This window comes from Periplaneta americana, chromosome 7, assembly GCF_040183065.1.
Source record: "Periplaneta americana isolate PAMFEO1 chromosome 7, P.americana_PAMFEO1_priV1, whole genome shotgun sequence".
NCBI lineage: Eukaryota > Metazoa > Arthropoda > Insecta > Blattodea > Blattidae > Periplaneta > Periplaneta americana.
This window is the reverse complement of record NC_091123.1, coordinates 23066256-23084755: the sequence shown is the minus strand read 5'-3', so window position 1 is coordinate 23084755 and position 18500 is coordinate 23066256. Positions and strand designations below refer to the sequence as shown.

The 18500-nt window shown below is 35.3% G+C and overlaps 8 non-coding genes across 8 annotated transcripts; 3 read left to right on the top strand and 5 right to left on the bottom strand.

Annotated features, from left to right (window-relative positions):
- TRNAH-GUG (transfer RNA histidin (anticodon GUG)) lies at positions 1-72 on the bottom strand. Its single transcript has one exon. It is a non-coding gene; the product is annotated as a tRNA-His (tRNA).
- A 2511-nt stretch (positions 73-2583) lies between these two features.
- On the top strand, positions 2584-2655 carry TRNAH-GUG (transfer RNA histidin (anticodon GUG)). The gene has a single exon. It is a non-coding gene; the product is annotated as a tRNA-His (tRNA).
- Positions 2656-5231: 2576 nt separating this feature from the next.
- Positions 5232-5303, bottom strand: TRNAH-GUG (transfer RNA histidin (anticodon GUG)). Its single transcript has one exon. It is a non-coding gene; the product is annotated as a tRNA-His (tRNA).
- Positions 5304-6976: 1673 nt separating this feature from the next.
- TRNAH-GUG (transfer RNA histidin (anticodon GUG)) lies at positions 6977-7048 on the bottom strand. The gene has a single exon. It is a non-coding gene; the product is annotated as a tRNA-His (tRNA).
- A 2126-nt stretch (positions 7049-9174) lies between these two features.
- On the bottom strand, positions 9175-9246 carry TRNAH-GUG (transfer RNA histidin (anticodon GUG)). The gene has a single exon. It is a non-coding gene; the product is annotated as a tRNA-His (tRNA).
- A 3396-nt stretch (positions 9247-12642) lies between these two features.
- Positions 12643-12714, bottom strand: TRNAH-GUG (transfer RNA histidin (anticodon GUG)). Its single transcript has one exon. It is a non-coding gene; the product is annotated as a tRNA-His (tRNA).
- A 4386-nt stretch (positions 12715-17100) lies between these two features.
- Positions 17101-17172, top strand: TRNAH-GUG (transfer RNA histidin (anticodon GUG)). The gene has a single exon. It is a non-coding gene; the product is annotated as a tRNA-His (tRNA).
- Positions 17173-17975: 803 nt separating this feature from the next.
- Positions 17976-18047, top strand: TRNAH-GUG (transfer RNA histidin (anticodon GUG)). Its single transcript has one exon. It is a non-coding gene; the product is annotated as a tRNA-His (tRNA).
- The last annotated feature ends 453 nt before the right edge of the window (positions 18048-18500 follow it).

Genomic DNA, 18500 nt, shown 5'->3' with positions numbered 1-18500 from the left:
TGCCGTGACCAGGATTCGAACCTGGGTTATTGCGGCCACAACGCAATGTCCTAACCACTAGACGATCACGGCTACCGCGGGATCTGGTAAGTGAAGATCTTAGTTGATATTTAAGAAAAAACTAGAGCAAGTGCGCTCAGGCGTCAAATAATCCGCCACAGCGAGCGGAAGAGGCAGATGAACTCTTTGCAATGAAGCTCGTATATAAATTATCATGGCTTATTTAACGACGCTCGCAACTGCCGAGATTATATCAGCGTCGCCGGTGTGCCGGAAATTTGTCCCGCAGGATTTTTTTTTTCATGCCAGTAAATCTACTGACATGAGCCTGTCGCATTTAAGCACACTTAAATAAAATCGACCTGGGCCGGGATCGAACCCGCAACCTCGAGCACAGAAGGCCAGCGCTATACCAACTTAATCAATCAAACTTAATCAATAAAAGAAATGCTTCTATCTTCTTAACTTTTACTATAAACTGTCTAGCTTTTATTAATCAGTTAATCTTTTAGTACTTTGATTTTTATTGTATCTGTAAATTTAATATTAATTGTAATTATAATTGTAATTGTATTCTTAATATTGTAGTTGTAATCCCCTGGTAGAGGGGAAGAGAAGGCCTGATGGCCTTATCTCTACCAGGTTAAATAAATAAATAAATAAATCTATACTAATAATAAATCTGTAGACGAAATTTTTCTGGTAATTTTCGATTTTCCAAAAATAATTGGTCCTAACATATATAATTAACCACCCTGAAACCGAAAATCGCTTTTTTGACATTTTTGTTTGTATGTGTGTCTGTCTGTCTGTATGTATGTTTGTTACCTTTTCACGCAATAATGGCTGAACGGATTTCGATGAAAATTGGAATATAAATTAAGTTCGTTGTAACTTAGATTTTAGGCTATATGGCATTCAAAATACATTATTTAAAATGGGGGTTATAAGGGGACCTGAATTAAATAAATCGAAATATCTCGCGTATTATTGATTTTTGTGAAAAATGTTACATAACAAAAGTTTCTTTAAAACTCATTTTTGATACGTTTTACTCTTTGAAAAATTTTGATAGGACTGATATTTAATGAGATAAATGAGTTTTAAAATTAAAATAACTGCCATCTAAGGCCGTGTAACGAAATAAAAAACAAATGACTTGGTCTATAAGGGGCCTTGGACAACAACAATCGAAAGCTATGAAAGATAGCCTACAGAGAATGTTTCTGTGTTTGTATGAAGTAATATCGGAAGCTAAATTACCGATTTGTTTAATTAATTATTATTTCACCATTGGAAAGTGTAGTTTCTCTAGATGGACATAATGTTATAATGTTATTACAGTAACTTCTGATATAATATAATATAATGTAATATAATATAATATAATATAATATAATATAATATAATATAATATAATATAATATAATATAATATAACATAATATAATTTAAGTTATTTGAAGGGTTCAAAACCATAGTGGGCCAAGCGCCATTTACTAAATATGTAGAAAACAACAAGGGTTAAAATTAAGTTATTACCATAATTCAATGGAAACATATAGCAAGTAAAATAAAGTATACACATTAAATCTAAATGATGTCAATGTTCATTAAACTATGGTTGCATGTAATAAAAATTAAGAGACATGTTAATGGAATTGTCATTGCACCAAATGAGTGTCTCTGGACCAAAATGATCGCATTTTAATTATTTGGATGCAATTTAAATTAAGTAACATATTAAACGATTTATTCTTCTATCAAACACGAATGTTCCCTGGATCAAATGTCCTATTTTAATTATGTAATTACTTTATATTTATTTCTAACAGGTGCAGCGGAGCGCACGGGTATGGCTAGTAAATAAATAAATAAATAAATAAATAAATAAATAAATAAATAAATAAATAAATAAATAAATGAATAAATAAATAAATAAAATAAATAAACTGAGTTATCGATATATATAGTATATATACTGAGTTATTTTCCGTCAATTTTATATAAAGAGGTGTATATAAATTATTTTACCTAATGTAGTTTCCATCAGTTTCATTAGTTTTTTTTTTTAATTTGCAAATTCACTTACTGAGTAGCAGTAGACAATAAATATCTTATGTAGGCCTAAGTTTCCAACATTGAAATTCTGTCGATTGCCGGCTAACAGAGCATTGTACACAAACAGAAGCAAAATTTGGGCCACCTGAATTTTCAAAGTTCAAGTTATAACATGTTGCGCATGTACTCGTACATGGAAAATGGCGCTGTGAATCCTCGGCCTTATCTGCCCAATAAACCACCTCGCTATCACCAATTCCGCGGAAGAAAAATAACCAACCACCCAGGTGATAGTCTTTAAATAATCAATTATTATACACGAAAATGAACTCTTTGTCAACCGTTAAACATTTAACAAAGGACAGTTTCTTTTGATATGGTTAGTATGACCTTTCATATTACTATCAAATGACAATTTAACGTCAATAATTGTATTATGTTCCAACTACTTTCACCTGGGGAAAATGCTGCCTTCTTAGCCTTCTGTATGAATTTGTGCGATTTACATAAATATCTCGCAATAGCCGTGATCGTCTAGTGGTTAGGACATTGCGTTGTGGCCGCAATAACCCAGGTTCGAATCCTGGTCACGGCAGTGGCAGAATGCTGTCACATGCGGGATCATTCTATTGAACGTAAGTAGTTGTTATACAGGGACATCACTTTATTTTTACTAACATTTTTAACATTAACCTGACTATACTCGTAAACACTGTTACCCCCTTCCATTACAGGAGTTTGGAGTTGCTAGTGCAATATGTAAACAAATCATTTTACTAGCTACAGGAGGAGATAAAATTAGTGTATCCATTTACGTTATAGGGAAATATACTGGGGGTTTCAGTTCAAAATGTGTCATGGCTAGCTGTATGCCGTCATGTGGCTAGCCGATGAGCCTAGAGAATTCAATTTTCCTACACTTCCGCAGAGGTGTATAACCTATGAGGCAGAGAAGCTGCCTAGCAAGTACGGCGTTCATTCTGAAGAGTACTTACCGATACGTACGGTAACGCCGGTAGTGGCAGGAATGTGAACTGTTTGGAAATACGTACTGTCGGGATATGGGGAGAGGGTTAAGACGATTACTTACGTATTTGTTGACATTAACTTCGACGGTCAACATGGACACGGAGCATTTGATTTGTGTTGTGGAATGTTACCGTACGCAACCGATGATAACAAATACCCTGCGTACGACTTGCCGGGGCAAAACACAGTTCGAAAGAGGTTATGGTAGCACACAGACCGTACAGACCGCCATCTGTTGCTACGACGTTCAAGTTATACCGTACACGTTCTCAAGTTCAGATTGAAGAACGCCTTAAATAATAGGCAACTTCTCTAACATATAAGCTGAAACTCGCTTCAAATCGGTGACCCAACAACAGTGACGTCATGACACACTTTGAAATGAACACCCAGTAGTATCACGATTTTCAGTTTGGCCATTACTTTACAGTACTTTATCTAAAAACAGTAGAATAGTAACAATTTTTTTCACAAACTCAAGTCTTCAGGCGGTTATATACATTATGTAATGTCTACTTTATTCAGCATATTACTAATCTAATTTATTCTTGAGAATTTTGTGAGCACTTCCGTAAGAAACCCCAATTTCTACAGCTAACTTCTTGACCGACTTATTAGGACCTCGCTGCAGCCTTTCTCTAGCATCTTCTGTCACCTTTGTTGGCCATCTTACACTTTTCTTCCTTTCTGTACACTCTGTTGCTCTAAAGTTATCTGCCAGATTAATGACATTTCTACAAAAATATTCCGTAATGATATAATCAGGAAATTGTGAAGAAAAAAAACTGTTGTTCACATTCGGTTATATTGTAATTCCAGTTTCCATCATCGTCCTTCATACTTACAAACAGTAAAACAAAATTCTTGTTTAAATAATGCTGTTAAGTACCGCACCATATTATAGGGTACCGTACTTTCGGTAACTCTAATCTTCACTTGTGCTCAGTCCACACAGATAAATTCAGTTATGCTACACACCATACCTGTGTGAAAATAAACTTCAATAATATAAGCTTTTTCTTCTATAGAAGATGCAACATATTTCTGAAACACACTGTACTCTGTACTGTTTATTTCACTGCTAGCAACAGCGGCCGTAAGTTTGTGTGACTGACGTTAACAAGGACATTAGTGAAAGGGGTAAAAATAAAATGATGTCCCTGTACATGTAAACTTACGTTTGTGATAACAGCGCTTACAGCTGTAGAGACAAGGCAATACTTGTATGATTTGAGACTTCAGCGGTAATCAGCGTGGTGCAAGCTTTTTTGGTATTTGAACCGTGTTCTTGCGCAACTCCAAAATAGTGCCTGTCTCCTCCCTTCCAGGACTTCGCATTCAGGCAATGTTTCTCAGTTTCGTAGTGTAGGCAACACATCAAGTCTGTAAAAGAGTCCTTCTCAGAAGAGCCCCATTTTATGAAGCTTCTTCCTGAATTGTCCATGCCGTATAAAAATCTATCCACTCGATTTCTATTCAACTGCAGAAGAGTTTCTCTGATTGTTAGTTTAAGACTTTTGATTAATAAATTACCGAAGTATTAGCTATTAGATTCAGATCACTTTTTCTGCTTAACAATCACCGACGTAATTCAGACGGTAGCCTGCTGTGCTGAGGCTGTGCTCGAGCCTGGGTTCGATTCTAGCTTGGGTTGATTACCTGATTTTCTTTTGAGATTGTCCTCAGTAGCCAGGTAATCCATGATAAGTCATTGACCTAACCTCTTCAAATTTCATTTTCCTACCACCATTTCTAACGACGTTAAAATAACCGAGTAGTTGACACAGCATAGAATAAATACATACTTACGTATTTTTCTGTCTAAGGGAAGGTCTTTCACTGCAAACCCAGCATTCTCCAATCTTTCCTATTTTCTGCCTTCCCCTTAGTCTCCGCATATGATCCATATATCTTAATGTCGTCTATAATCTGATATCTTCTCCTGCCCTGAACTCTTCTCCCGTTCACCATTTCTTTTACTGCAGTACGCAGTTTATTGGGCTGATTACCGCTAAAGTATAAAAAACATAAAGTATTGCCTTGTCTCCACAGCTGTAGCCGCTCTTATCACAAATCATAAGTTTTCATGTAGAACTACTGTATGTTCAATAAAATGATCCCGTAGTGACAATGTTCTGCCACTGCCGTGACCAGGATTCGAACCTGGGTTATTGCGGCCACAACGCAATGTCCTAACCACTAGACGATCACGGCTATTGCGGGAGCTGCTGAAACTTTATGGTACACTGGGTGAGAAGCAACTACACTATGCATCCATCATATTCAGAAGCATGTAACCTACTGGTTCTTTCATCAAGGTGGACGATGAAGACATTTCAACTGTAACGAAACATAAGAAAAATCGAAAACATTGCATGATGTAGTACGTTAGTTTGTTTACATTATATGGTTTATATTGGGATAAACTCCAAAACATGGATTGAACCCTTTCCCTCTTACTTCAAAATTCCAACCTTGTGCACACAAAATAAATTATTGGCACTGAAAAGTGCCTTTTCGTAAATATAATGATGCGCATTCGACAAACGCAGATAAATCTGCTCTTTTTAGTATTTTAAGACATAATTTGGTAGGTGCAATCCGTGTTCTAAAATTTTCCCTTATATTGTGTTATATTACGCTTACATTTTTATTTCACTTAATGTCGTGTCGAATTATGTTATATTACGTTCAGATATGTGTTGTTAAATTTTGTTTCTTTTAACAGATACAACATTACGTTAAATTACGTTCTAATTTTATGTTTGAGTTAAAGTTTTATGATACGTTAGGTTTATGTTTACGGTCGCATTACGTCATATTATGTTGCTGCTTGATTATTAGCTTATTACATTGCATAGCCTAACGTTATTAGTGATACTACGTTATATATATTTCATTACGTTACTTTGACTTTATTGAATGTGTGAAGAGAGAATGACGCTGAAACAGATCAGGAACAGAAAAAGAAATTGGCTGGGTCACTGGCTGAAAAGAAACTACATATTGAAGGATGCACTGGAAGAAATGGTGAACGGGAGAATAGTTCAGGGCAGGAGAAGATATCAGATGATAGACGACATTAAGATATATGGATCATATGCGGAGACTAAGGGGAAGGCAGAAAATAGGAAAGATTGGAGAATGCTGGGTTTGCAGTGAAATACCTGCCTTTAGACAGAACAGTACGTAAGTATGTATTTATTCTATGCTGTGTCAACTACTCGGTTATTTTAACGTCGTTAGAAATGGTGGTAGGAAAATGAAATTTGAAGAGGTTAGGTCAATGACTTACCATGGATTACCTGGCTACTGAGGACAATCTCAAAAGAAAATCAGGTAATCAACCCAAGCTAGAATCGAACCCAGGCTCGAGCACAGCCTCAGCACAGCAGACTACCGTCTGAATTACGTCGGTGATTGTTAACCAGAAAAAGTGATCTGAATCTAATAGCTAATACTTCGGTAATTTTTTAATCAAAAGTCTTAAACCAACAATCAGAGAAACTCTTCTGTAGTGGAATAGAAATCGAGTGGATGGATTTTTATACGACATGGACAATTCAGGAAGAAGCTTCATAAAATGGGGCTCTTCCAAGGACTCTTTTACAGACTTGATGTGTTGCCTACACTACGAAACTGAGAAACATTGCCTGAATGCGAAGTCCTGGAAGGGAGGAGACAGGCACTATTTTGGAGTTGCGCAAGAACACGGTTCAAATATCAAAAAATGTTGCACCACGCTGATTACCCCTAAAGTCTCAAATCATACAAGTATTGCCTTGTCTCTACAGCTGTAAGCGCTGTTATCACAAACGTAAGGTTACAGGTAGAACAACTACTGTATGTTCAATAAAATGATCCCACATTTGACAGTATTCTGCCACTGCCGTGACCAGGATTCGAACCTGGGTTATTGCGGCCACAACGCAATGTCCTAACCACTAGACGATCACGGCTACTGGGGACTTCGTATGAGTTTGCGGTACAGTGAGTAAGGAATGGCTATGCTTCCATTTATCACATTTGCTGGATCTTACATAAGGGGTTATGTTAAGTTTACTTTTACAATATTAACGTTTCGTTGCATTGTGTTTATGTTTGTATTTTACAGTATACTATGTTATTTTTCGTTTAGATGAGGGCGCAATGTTTTTAGCCAGAATTTTGTTTGAGATCAGCCAAGTGATAGAGAAAATTATGACAATGTTTTTGAGCCACTTCTGTTTGACTTAGTTACTAGTTATTTTTGTTGGAGAGAATGTTTAAGTTAATAATGTCTCTAGTAATAAATGCATAAAATTCCACACCTTATTCCATTCTTCATCTGTCCGATCCGAATAGGCCTACTTTTTAACCCATTGCAATCATTTCTGTTTCATTGCTTCAGTCAACTTTGCTTGCAATTTAGAGACCGACAACATTGCATCCTCATTTCCTTTCCTTTCCTTTAGAATACTATGGTATTAAAGGCATAGCATACCAGTAGTTTGAGTCATATCTCCTAAACAGAAAACAAAAAGTGGAAATCAACGCATTCAGCAACTCCTTTAAATCTACTTCAACATGGGGAAATGTTCATACAGGGGTCCCACAAGGATCTATATTAGGGTCTCTTCTTTTTCTAATTTTTATAAATGACCTTGGCCCCATAATAAAAGGATTAGGTTATCCTATACTATTTGCAGATGACACAAGTATCATAATTACAGACAAGAACTTTTCCACATTCAAATATAAAAGAGAAACAATTCTCCTTAAAATTTATGACTGGTTGAAAACCAATAAACTAGCATAAATATTAATAAAACCAACATAATTTAACTTAAAACCACTTCAGATTTAATCTCTCAAACATTAGACACAACTATCAACAATATACCTCTATTAGAAATATCAATAATCAAATTTCTTGGTTTGCATATTAATAATACAATAAACTGGAAAAATCATATTAAAGAAATAACCCCCAAACTTAGCTCAGCATGCTTCGCAATTAGGTCGTTACAACAATTTCTAAACAGCAGTATCTTAAAGACAATATATTTTGCCTATTTTCATTCCATTATGTCCTACGGAATAATATTTTGGGGAAATTCTGCAGATAGTAAAAATATATTCTTATTACAAAAAAGAGCCATTAGAATAATAGTTGGAGCAAAGGCTAGAGAATCATGTAGATTATTTTTAAAAAATTAGAGATTTTGACATTAACAAATCAGTACATATACTCTATAATAAATTTCCTCTTATGTAATAAAGAACATTTTCCAACTAATTCAGCCATACATAGTATAAATACCCGCAAAAAGAATGATTTTTATACGCCATCATCAAATTTATCATTCTATCAAAGGGGAGTACGTTACATGGCGATAAAAAATGTTCAATAGTCTTCCCGAGCCAAAACCCTGCATAATTTAAGATAAACCTAAAAGAATTACTTAATATCTCACACTTTTTATGCTCTAGATGAATTATTGACATTTCACAGTATTGTGTAAATATTTTAATACTGTTAGGCCTAAATGGTAACAATATTACACTGTATAAAATATTATTGTTATTAAGGTATTAATTCTGTACATATTTAATATTTGCATTTTATATGTATTGCATTTATATGTTAAATGTAAGAATTGGACATGTTCTTTATTCTTTGCTATAAAGCAAATGTAAGAATATTATGGAACGAATAAATCTGTCTGTGTGTCTGTCTGTCTGTCTGTCTGTCTGTCTGTCTGTAGAGTTCGGATAGTAACTTCTACTCCATTATTCTATAGTATCTTCTTGATTACCTTTCTTGGTTTTCTTCGGGTTTCCAAAGTGATTCGTCGAATTTCCCTATTTCTTGTTGAAGTTGTTATTCCTTTTCGGCCACATTTTCCTTTCATAGTAGGCCTAGTAAGATAATTTTGACATACTCTGTAATTACATGGAATCCTGTTGCACTGATAGCCTATGGGTTCCGTAACAAAAAAGTATAAAAATAAGTTCTCTACCCGATATCAAATATTGTCGGTCTAATTAAAATATACCCTGTACAACGATTAAAAGGTCCCTCTCCGCGATAACGAATCATCACTGCCGTGACCAGGATTCGAACCTGGGTTATTGCGGCCACAACGCAATGTCCTAACCACTAGACGATCACGGCTACCGGGGACTTCATGCGAATTTATGGTACAGTGAGTAAGGAATGTCTATGCTTCCATTTATCACATTTACTGGATCTTACATAAAGGGTTACGTTAAGTTTACTTTTATAATATTAACGTTACGTTACATTGTGTTTATGTTTGTATTTTACTGTATACTATGATATTTTTCGTTTAGGTGAGGGCACAATGCTTTTGAGCCAGAATTTTGTTTCAGATCAGCCAAGTGATAAAGAAAATTATGACAATGTTTTTGAGCCACTTCTGTTTGATTTAGTTACTAGTTATTTTTGTTGGAGAGAATGTTTAAGTTAGTAGTGTCTCTAGTAATAAATGCATAAGATTGCACATCTTATTCCATTCTTCATCTGTCCAATTCTAATACTTTTTAGCTCGTTGCAATCGTTTCAGTTTCATTGCTTCAGTCAACTTCACTTTCAATTTACAAAACGACAATATTGCATCCTCATTTCCTTTAATGTTCTCTGTAGAGTTCGGATAGAAACTTCTACTTCATTATTCTATAGTATCTTCTTGATTACCCAGCGAATAGGGATTATAAAGAATGGACACTTCGCGTCGGTACCTTTGATGTAGCCGGACTGATTTCAATGACCTTCAAGCCAGCTAAAGCGTGAGATTCTGCTTTCTCCCTAGAGTTGGCGCTGACATCACACCAGCTAGCAGTCGACACAGCGGAAATATAACACATATAATTAATACATCTAAGTACATTATGTACTCAAATAAAATAAATTGGATCCATAAAATAATAAATCCGTCATTAACTGTAATGTCTAGACTCTAGAGTTCCTTTATAATGAGAGTTGAGACGCTGACCCCAACAACAATTAAAATATGTAATGATTTGACAGCGCTGAAAATGGAAAAACAAAACTCTTACGAGAAGTAAAACCATATACCTATATTATATTATATACAAATATTAAACGAATTCGATACTTAATTTTATAATATATTATATTATTTTATAATATAATTTATTATATCTGAAATATAAAATATTATTATTACAACCAGTTTGTCACTGAGAAATAAGGAAAAGCCGTTAACTTGAATTTATTTGAAGCAAAGCGTTACTGGGTTATGCAATAAGGTAGGCGATGTTTGGATCCTGTGTCTTAACTCTGTTCTCAACAAGTTCTCAATTATTATCTTAGCGTATGCTCGATTACACTAACCTCTAGCGCTTGAAAGTGGAACTATACGCTGGCGCACAGAGAAACAAAACACAGGAAATTTCGCTCAGTGTCCATTCTTTATAATCCCTATTCGCTGGATTACCCTTCTGATGTAATATTGCATGGTTGCTAAGTAGCCGTTTCTAAGACAATGTTATTTTGTTGTTTTTTTTTTAAGACTTTTCTAACAGGCACGTTGTATAAAATTATGTTATGAAGGCGGTGATGACTTCATGGAATAATAGTTGCTAGATAATCTTTTCTGGCACCAATGCCAGAATTAGGTCAATTGTACCCTTCTTAGTTTTCTTCGGGTTTCCAAAGTGATTCGTCGAATTTCCCTATTTCTTGTTGAAGTTGTTATTCCTTTTCGGCCACATTTTCCTTTACTATCTGATTGTAATTGTTCATGTTTTTTATTTTATTATTTATATTTCTTACTGAAGATTGGGTCACTCCTTCCATCGAAGAAATTTTTCTATCCGGATTCAAATCCTGGTTGAGACAAGTTACCTGATTGGGTTATTTCCCGGGGTTGTTCCTCAACCAATTGAAGTATAACTACTGGGTAAATTTCGGACTCATTTATCCATAATTAATAATGATTCATATATCATCATGCATATCATAGCCGGATTAGGGTTCCTCTGTTCCTCTCTCAATGTGAGAGTCCAAGTTTCACTGCCATACAGAACAACCGGTAATATAATTGTTTTATAAATTCTAACTTTCAGCTTTTTGAGAGCAGACTGGATGACAAAAACTTCTCAACCGAATAATAACAGGCATTTCCCATATTTATTCTGCGACCAAACTCACTTTATCAAGGAAAATTGCGTAATCCAAAACTTTTGTGACGATCCGAAATATAATTTCCAGCAATTTCAATCTTTAACATTGATAGGCTTAACTCAATTCCAATCAAATTTATTTGTAATAAGGGAATACTATGTGATTTTTCCTTCGCTCAGGACACTTTCGGAAATTGAGTTTCAAAAACGTATTCCAGAATATAGAAGAGAAGGTGGAAATATGGGTTAGGAGTGGTAATATGGGCTACCTCGTTTTTTACTATATCTGGTGTTGTTACCTAGCCAAAAAGCTCTAAAAGTAGGCCTACATCTCGTGTCCATCAGTCTGCGTGCACAAAGAGACAAACCAGTTGCCTTTGTGGTGTGTTCTTTGTGTTTTTCATCAATTTCAAAGTTTATGCAGGTATGTAGTTTCAATTTTGTTGAAAGAACTATATTTCGTGTTTAGAAATCACGCTTGATGTGTTGCACTGATTAAGAACAGCTCTGTCACATGACATAAGAATAATATTTATCTAGAACAACAATTGCCATACATAATCTTAAAAAACCTTCATGAGTCGATGCTGCTGATATGGGCTGCCGCTATGTGTCAAATATGGAATAGGTAGCCCATATTACCAGCATTTAACACGTTCCGTATTTTAACTATTGTGATTTGCGTTATTTGTTACAGAATATTACCATTGATGTTACACAGGTTTCCTACTTACGTTTTTTTGTTTTTTTCCAATTTTATTTTCAAATTTTTGTGGTAGCCCATATTTAGACCCCACTACCTATAGAGGACCAGTTCGTCTTTCTTTCAAAAAGTAACTATATGCAAATATCTATTGCAACTATTGACCTTTAAGACTGGAAAAATTGTATATGAATAATTACTCTGTATGTCAATATAGATTTCTAAGCAATATACCACACCATTTTCCATTATTATGAGGAAAACAAAATGGTAGCCCATATTTCCACCTTCTCCTCTAATATTCTACTGAAAGTATTAAACAGTCAGTTTAGAGGCAAATTTTCATGTCAAAGACGAGAATCGAACCCTTGATTTTACGGTTTCTAATCAAGAATGCTGAGAGCTAAACCACGAAGCCTTAATTTTGTTACTGTATTGTCATTATTTTGTAATAACTTTTTTGATAGTAACATCCCCTGTTGTATATGCAAGCAGCAAAACCACTGTGTATATAAGGTTGCGTTGTATTCTACGAATGCTGTTAGGAAAACTACCGTATTCTACAGCTACGTATTTCATATTCTATGATAGTCTATCGCAGCTCTACAATACTACTCTCAAACAGTCAAATGTAGACACACACCAATAAAACAATTTGAGTGAAAAAAAATTAACCCACCCGTGACAGTGTTTTACCACTGCCGTGACCAGGATTCGAACCTGGGTTATTACGGCCACAACGCAATGTCCTAACCACTAGACGATCACGGCTACTGCGGGACATGTCTTAAACACCAGAAATGCGATACTAACAGTGGCAGACCTCATTGGTGAAAGTAATCAGAACGTAATAAAAATGACGTTGAGTCGACGTCATTTGAACACACAAAAACCGGCTGACTGTAGTTCGGTAAAACTTCGGAAAAAGCAACAGTCAAAGATAGATTCGAACCACATACGAGCGGGAGCTATAAACAGAAACCCTGCTCTTTAAATTATTTATATATATATTTTTTTCAAAGTTCAAAATGGCGGCAGTTCACTGTACGGTGATGAAGCGTTTCCCTCATAGCTCAAAAACTATTCTACATTCTGTGATGAAATTTTTTATGTGTATTTATGCATGTCATATCTACAATGTGATGCAAAATCACTTCTCTACCTTTGATAGATTGTCTGATAAAAAATAAATTCATTTTAAAAAATGGTCAAATATCAGTATTTTCTTCTAATGCAAAATAAAAACATATTATTTATTAAGGAATGTAATTGAAAGAGCATGATATTGTAAACATGAATTTCAGCAATAAAATAAAAGAGGGAGAACATGTAAAAGTTATCAAGTTTATGAGTTATGATTTAAACGCTTCATCATTGCACAGTGAACTGCCATCATTTTGAATTTTGAAAAAATATATATATATAAATAATTTCTTTTAAATCGTAAAAATATTTTTTTCATATAGTAGAAGGAGAGTGTTTTACACATACCAATTTTCATTATTGTACAAGATACAGTAATGGAGGGAAAAAAATGTTGAATATTTCCAAAAATTTTACTGCTGTAAGCTGTACCTAACCACTTAATCAGGGTAAAGTCTGTGGTGGTATAGTGTTTTTACAAAATGACCAAAGGAGAGCATCCATACCTCTGCAATGATAATATTCAACATCTAAAAACGACTGCGCTTACCCCCTTCTTCATTGAAATGAACGTATCCTATATTTTTGCGTTGCATTTGTTAGACTTTCTTTGTTTTCGAGTGCTGTTAGGTTAAAATCTTATAAAGTGGAAAATTAAAAGCGAAAATGATTATATCCCAATATGGGTTTGAACTATTGATAATTTTGTTACTAGATTTAAATATGGGGAATCCTTAATATGTTACATTAAGAAAAAAGATGGAATATTCATAAAAGCAAAGAATGAAGAGTAGTAGGAATGTATGTACAATTTAGGGTCCCAATTTTATTATACTAGGGAAGTTTGCAATATCGTAAAATCTATCCATAACTTGTCTTCTTTCATCATGCGACGTAGGAAAAGAGATACTCATATCCCCATTAAAATATTGAAAATATCAGTTGCATAAAATCTTAATGTAAACAGCCGATTCCTGGGAGAAATAGGATTGTTTGTGATCCATTTGTTGCAGTAGCAATGGCATGATAGATTTTGATAAACGCAAGCCCTTCTGAATTTTTTGTCACCTAATTCCTCGTAAGAATTTTCTTTCCACTAATAAAACTTCATTCTCACCACCACATCTCTATCCAAGTACAATAATAATCAGCTGTAAATCTGGCCTCCATTTTGTTTTACCAGGTCTGTTAATCACTGGTTATCTTCTTTTAACCATTCAAATATGGGCAGTTAGAGATTACCGTGATTAACCTCCTGTTTAAGTTCTTACCGAGGTCGATGCACCATAAAAATGCTTAACCAGGGGTTTGATGGCAATTTTAACCAGTGGTTAGACTAACCGACATTGATGCATGTGGTCATAAGCCTCTTTCGGCGGTGCAAACCTTCAGGCCACCACTACTAGAGTCCACGGCAATTCGGAAGGCGGGTTGTCTGCTAGCGTTTGCGTCGAGAGAGACAGATAGAGAGAGCAAGGCAGCGTACAACATTGCCACATCGTACTTCACGAGCACGTGCAATACAAATAGCGCAGGAGAGAATTTAAATTATCAAAAGACAATAATGACCTTAGCCGTTGATTACTGTAAGCATGACACCAAACAAACCCTCTTTCCTTCACTAACAATATTCTTTGCACGTTTCTCAATCCCACACCACATGCTTCTGCAGTCGTTTCTTGCACGTTGGCAACGTTGCTGCCAGCATCAAGATGGCCGGCAGAGTTCTGCTCGTTAACGTTTTTATAATAATTATACACCTTAAACACTATTTTCCGCGCCTGCTTGTGTAATACTTGTGTTTTTACAGTCTCTTCTTCCATTTATTTACCTTACATACACATAGTAAATGTTAGTTTTACTTATTCAATGTATTGAAACACTCGCACGTGAACAAACGAACTCAGGAAGTGCTTGTTATAGACTGATTCTGATTGGTTCTCCTGTTCAAGCTTGTGACGTCACATGCCATACAGGCTACGGCGCATCTAGTGGCCACTCGCCTTCCGAATTGCCGTCTAGTCTAGTACTAAGTAGCTTCCTTTCACTTGTCTCGTGTGACTCCTACCTGCCTGCTTGCATCTCTAGCGACCATGTGTTCGAACAAATTTAGCGCTCTTGTGTATAGCCTAGATACAGAATACGATTTTGAATATACCTACAACTTTATATTTTCAGCAATAGTATTATCACAGTTTAGTATATACAGTCGCGAAGCTCAATACGTAGTAAATATGCAAACATTAGATAGTTGCTCACCACTAGGATCGCTAATATCGCCTCATTACAGGCAATGCAAAATAGTAACGTCACAGTCTATTGTTTCTAGCACCTTCAAAACTCAAGCTTCGTGACTGTATATAGTAGACTGTGGTATTATACAGTATACAGAGCGAACCGTAAGTAATGTCATTAATTTCAGGGGGTTGTTCTTTGAAATGTTTCAAACAAAAACGTTTAATACAATTTTGCTCGTTTTTGCTACCTTTCCGAGATAAAAATTGTTTTATATTAAGCATTTCGTAGCATACTTTGGAAAAGCCACTGATTTAATTCCCAATATGCTCAGTCAATTTAAGAGATCAGTGTATTATGATAATAAATTATATTGAAAGAATTTTAGTTTTGTCCTTTAAATGTGCAGCATGTGATACGAACACATATACCTTTTCGTTCTGCAAAGAAATTATACAATGTTACGTTTGTTCGGGTCAAATTTCTGCACATTTAAAGAACAAAACTGAAATCCTTTCAATAATTTAATATCATAATATACTGGTCTCTTAAATTGACTGAGCATATTGGGAATTAAATCAATGGTTTTCACAAAAGACGCCATGAAATGCTTCATATAAAACAGTTTTTATCTCGAGAACGAAGCAAAAGTGAGCAGAATTATATTTAACTTATTTGTTTCAAATAGTTCAAATAATAATCCCTTGAAATTAATGACATTACTTACGACTCATTCTGAATACAGGATGTCCCATTATCTTGTGCACCTATTATAACTTTTTTTGTTTGGATAGGTATTGGAATTTTTGTTTTTGAGCGTTGTGTTAGAACGAGGGGCTAACATGATTGTGGAGATTTGGTGCATGTAACTACATTATGGTACAAGATACACGTGATGTCATCAATTTTTCAAATAGCACTACATACTTTAATCATGTTACATTGATTAAGGCAAGTTCAAAAATGTATCACAGTGCACACCTCAATGACAATGCATGCTTCAATTCTCTCTGATATACGTGGCATCGCTGCTTCTTTTATCGTTTACTATAGATCCAACGTCTACGTACCATAAGATGATATAATAGGTAGGTAAACGAACTGAAGAAAGAAAGAAAGAAAGAAAGAAAGAAAGAAAGAAAGAAAGAAAGAAAGAAAGAAAAAAAGAAAACAAACAAACAAACAAAAAGAAATGAAATGAAAAAAAAGAACGAAAGAAAATAAAGATACGAACGAATGAACGAACGAAAAAACAGAAGAAACGAAAGAAAATATAAAAAGCTCAGAAAAGAAAGAAACGGAAGAACGAAAGAAAATAATGAGACGAAAGAAAACAAAGGAAAAAAAATAACGAAACGAAAGGAAAGAATGAACGAACGAAAAATGAAAGAAACAAAATAAAATAAAAGAATGGAAGAAACTGAAGAAAGAAAAGAGAAAAAGAAACGAAAGAAAAAAAGAAATGACTGAACGAATGATCTAAGTAAGTACATAATATAACCTATTAGGCCTAATTAATGAAAAGTGAATAGACTGATTCGTTACAATGAATTTATACAAATGAATGAATGTCTTCCTTCATCTTGTTAAAATGTAATATAAATATTATTTGTTTCTTTACTGAATAGCGCAAAATAAACAAACCGAAGCAGCAGTTACACAATTGCATAAGTATAAAACAGTTGACATGCTCCTCGCCGCACGAACTGGAATACTGTACTGTCTCGGCGTGACGGTGGACTCCACGGACTAAGCTTCGATCTGCCAGCTCCCGCAGTAGCCGTGATCGTCTAGTGGTTAGGACATTGCGTTGTGGCCGCAATAACCCAGGTTCGAATCCTGGTCACGGCAGTGGTAAAACACTGTCACGGGTGGGATATTTTTTATGTTTTATTATATGCAGTTTTGTGTGCCGAATTCATATATTTATTTATTTATGTAGTTCATTGTTCATTTATTTGTTTTTATTTACTTATTAAAACAGTTCTTCGTCACGATTTAGACATTTCTCCTTTGGAATTAATGAATTGGAAAAGCCAAAACAAAATACAGTAGAACCTCTATTATCCGTGGTAATAAAGGGGGTGGACTGAACGGTTAAGCGAAAAAATCGGATAATCCGTACTGTAAAATTTTTTCGTAAATTAAGTGAATAATAATTGCATTTCTTAATTTCCTCCGTGTTCTTGTGTTTAACACGCTAGATAGTGAATCAAAAGTTCATCATTCAAATCTGGTTATCAACGATGGGTTTTTAAGGGGCAAGGAAACTCCTTGTAATGGCTGTCAGCGGAAACATAAGAATAATACAGGTCTCGTGTTGTAGATTTACATACTTTATACAATTTATTGTTGATTTTTATTAAATCGCGCACAGTTGTAACACCAATCTCGTACTCTGATGCGAGATGAGCCACAGTTCCCCCCCCCCCCCCCCGGTACTTAGCACAACACGTTTTCTTTTGATACTCATGGAATATATTTTATATAGAAATTCTACAGTACGGCAACTCTAACAACAGATCATACTGTGTAAGTGTCAAGGTTTGTAAATACATACTCTAGAAAAAATACGTACTGGTACTAATATAACGTATAGTAGTACTTCATACATATGAAGAAGACAGACGATGAAATTATTAGCTCCCGCAGTAGCCGTGATCGTCTAGTGGTTAGGACATTGCGTTGTGGCCGCAATAACCCAGGTTCGAATCCTGGTCACGGCAGTGGTAAAACACTGTCACGGGCGGGATATTTTTATTTAATTTTCTATTAAATATACGAGGTCACTCAATTAGTCGCAATTTGAAAGGACGGGGACCTCTCAAATTGCAGATTTAGATTTCACGGCGCATCTTCCGACGGCCTTCACATGCTTTGTCATCGAACATATGACAGCCTCTAGCCATCCTAACGGCAAACACCAGCCATCTCCTCCTCGCCCCGTTCCGTGATCATTTGATCAAATCTCAGTCCCCCTCGCGTATGTGGTACCTAAGAGGTTACGTCCAATTTCGGCTTCCCCTTCAAAATTTTCTAGAGCTCCTTCAGTGGAGCAGCGTAATCCGGAGTGAGACTAGTGGCCAACAGGCTTGGAGCTCACATATTTAGTTTTGTACAGCCCCCAACCCCTTGCAAGGACGCGTTTTACGTACCTTTTAAATGTGTCCTCCCAATTC